Here is a 3,500-nt window from a genome sequence, read left to right on the forward strand (position 1 = left end):
TTTCAAAAATGACACTTAATTTTTTTTAAATAGAGTCTCTATCTCAAACAAAAAAACAAAAACAAAAAAACATAACCTCTTCCTGGACCTCCTGGGCTCAAGGCATCCTCCACCCTTTGGCTCTAGAGTAGCTGGGAAGACAGCTACATAGAGACGTGCATACATTATGCATTCACTCTTTTATTTTTGCAGAGAGTCTTGTTCTGTTGCCCCATGTGGTCTCAAACTCCTGAGCTCAAGCAATCCTCCTGCCTCAGCATCCCAAAGTGCTGGGATTACAGGCGTGGGAACCCGCACCCAGCCACGATTTTCAATATTATCAAATACCTGGGAAGGAAGTGAACAAAAGATGAGCAGGCCTTCTTTGGTGAAAGCTGCAAAACTTTATTGAGATACTTTAAGTCAAATATCTGATATAAAACCAGTTTGCGTCGTTTCAGCTTGTCTTCATTTAAACTTGTGGTTGCCCTTCACCTGTAACAGAAACATAACGGGTGGCAACATTACTTAGCAGAACTGTGTTTAGATGACATTAAGGATACGGAAAAGACACCAGAGTTTTAGTTTTCTACAATGGACAAAAGCAGAAGCCTAAGAGTCACCCTTTTGCTTACATTCAGGTAGACTTCTGTAGAGACTTGGACAATAGTCGTCCAAACGGATGCATTAAAGATATTTTTCAAACACACCCTGCTTTCTAGTGCTACAAGGAAAGCAAGACAGTCCGAGGTCCAAACACATTAAATGAAGTGAACCCACTAAAGAGGGGTTTAAAGTAGAAAGCAAACATTGTGCATAGTTTTACTCAAAATACCAGCGCCACACAAAAATCCTAAGAAACAAAAAAGGAATTTACGAAAAATGTGAAATTTTTGGCAAAAACTCTTTTAATATTCTGACTTGAATCTGTGGTCTGGATGCCAAATGGGCTCCTGGAAACGGTCTGAGTACTACCTTGAAAGAAAATGGTTAATGTCACCTTACGAACTTCGTAAGTGAAGTGAAGAGAAAGGCCAGCATTGCATTTGTTTTTACTCTGTTGTGCAGAAGGGCAAAAGCATTTATTTGGGCTCGTTCACCCTTCTGTGGTTTGTAAGGTACAGTAACCGTTTGTACCCAGTGTTCTCCTACCGTGATATCAACACGAATCATGCCTCTTTTTACACCTGAAAGTATTCCCATTTGTACAAATAAGTATGTGGTCGCATTACTCTTAAGCTATTACTCTCAGTTTTGTCATCAATATGTGATAGCGTTACAGACCGTGTCATACATGAAAAAATGGAGAGATACGGAAATGGAAAACAAGAGTAGGACAGCTGAAAAACCCAAAATTTGTTTCTAAAACTAAATTTTTTTTGAGGGACAACTGGAATATTTCACAGTTTCTTCCACAGGCTTTGGGATGCTTAAATAATCAGGTATTACAGAAATAAATAATGTACGCCTTCCTAGCTTATCAACCATTTCATCTATGCTCTGAAAATATTAGCGTTCAAGATTGCATTCACTTTCAATAACGCCCTATATTAAATCATTCTGTCTTGTTCATATTCCATGTTGTGCTTTTTCCATTTTCTTCAATATTGGGTAAACTACTGAATACTCTATTCATAGCTAACTTTCAAAACACCAATCTTTTAAATTTATGACATTTCGACTACTTTTCCTTTTACTAATGATTCGTACCTGTCTTTCATTCACTACTTCTTTCTTTTTCCTTTAAGTTTATTCCATGGCTCTTTTATTGTCATTTCATAGTATTCTTTTCCTTTATCATGTAAGGTGCTATTTATTTTAATAAGACGTGCATTTAAAGCTATGACCTCCCTAAGAATACAACTGAGGCTTGTTCAATGGGCTCCTGGAAATCGTCTGAGAACTATCTTTTAATGTGAGTAGTGTAATGGAATGGTTCAGCAGAGTAGAGTTAAAACATGTAGGTAATTTCTCCCTTAAACATGGGGTGCTTCCTTTGACTTCAAGAGGTGTTGTAATTAACAGTCACCAATTTGGAAAATATGTGTAAAACGGACTTATGTCAACTACTCAGGAATTAGCACCCTGCTGTTGTTGAACTTCAAACCCTGTCATCTAGTGTATCAAGGCAGAAACCTGTGGTATGTAACCTATGGTATGGTTAGAGGTGACTCTACTATGTGAGTCTTCAACCTAATTACACAAAGTAGCTCATGAAGACTGACAGGAGGGCAGGGGGCATGCTTAGCAGAAGCATCTTACACCCACCTTGAGCATCACTGACCTACATGCATTCTCCCTACTTCACTGGCCACAGAAACCTGATGATCTCTTGCCATTTTATCATTCAGTCCTTCAAGGCTTCACTGAGGGATGGCTTTAAAACACAGTTATTCTTTAAGAGCCAGAGAATTCAGAATTTGACAAAATCCAAGAACACTCACACAGGGCTCCATACAGGAAAACAAACATCAAGCAGAGTGCCCACTCATTTTCTTAGGTACCATGAAATCTCAACTCAGACATTATAATTCGACTGAAGCTGATTGTTGTGATAAACAAATAATGAAAATCAGAATATCTTGGTCTTCTATCCAACAGAACTGGAGCATGCGGAGATCAACAACGAAATGGATTTTAATCTATCTGATGCACATCCACTCTTTTCAATAAGAGCAAGGATGCTTGTGGAATTTATACGATTCATCCAGAGTCTCACAAATTGTGGTAGAGTCGGTACTAGAATCTGTTTCAGGGCTCAGCACACTTCACACAAACTGGTATTACAAATGCATTATGTATTTGTTAAAAGCAGAAATTAGAAAAGAATCTGAAAATTGTTAGCTGTTGGTTATACACCAAACTAAGAAAATGCTGCCATGTTTGATGATTCAATACGGCTTTGACCCAATTTGTTTCTGTATCTGATTGTGTTTAAGTCTTGCAATCTGGCATTTGGGTCTGAACGGCATTTCAAAGAAAGTTTGCATTTGCGCTGTGTTTTTAAAGTAGCAGTGATGTTATCCTTCTATTACCAAAAGTATAATATTGTGTAAATGAGAAAGCACATGAATTTGCATCTTGATGGATAACATACCTGCTTCTGGCATTTTACAGTGTTCTCCTTTGGGTATAATCTTCACTTTGATGCCAGCACCCAAATCCAGATTTAACCCCGGTCTTTGACTGACGCAGCTCTTGCAGATCACCTTCCATGTCACGCACTTCAAAATACAAAGGATATCGATTTAAGCATTCCGACATGAAATATAAATAAGAAAATGATGATATTCTTTTCCTTAGCATTATGAAATAAAGCCTGAGCTGGGCGTAGTGGCTCATGCCTGTAATCTCAGCCCTTTGGGAGGCCGATGTCGCCTGAACCCAAGAGCTGGAGGTGACAGTGAGTCAAGATCATGCCACAGCAATCCAGACTGGGTGACAGATGAGACTCTGCCACATGGAAGGAAGAAGGAAGGAAGGAAGGAAGGAAGGAAGGAAGGAAGGAAGGAAGGAAGGAA

At 38.8% G+C, this 3,500-nt stretch overlaps 1 long non-coding RNA gene across 1 annotated transcript; it reads right to left on the reverse strand.

Annotated features, from left to right (window-relative positions):
• Positions 1-363: 363 nt before the first annotated feature.
• Positions 364-3,203, reverse strand: LOC113221987. Its single transcript, XR_003308176.1, has 2 exons — positions 3,077-3,203; positions 364-474 (listed from the first exon to the last, which is right to left on the reverse strand). It is a non-coding gene; the product is annotated as an uncharacterized LOC113221987 (long non-coding RNA).
• Between the last annotated feature and the right edge of the window lie 297 nt (positions 3,204-3,500).

This window comes from Piliocolobus tephrosceles, unplaced genomic scaffold, assembly GCF_002776525.5.
Source record: "Piliocolobus tephrosceles isolate RC106 unplaced genomic scaffold, ASM277652v3 unscaffolded_28732, whole genome shotgun sequence".
NCBI lineage: Eukaryota > Metazoa > Chordata > Mammalia > Primates > Cercopithecidae > Piliocolobus > Piliocolobus tephrosceles.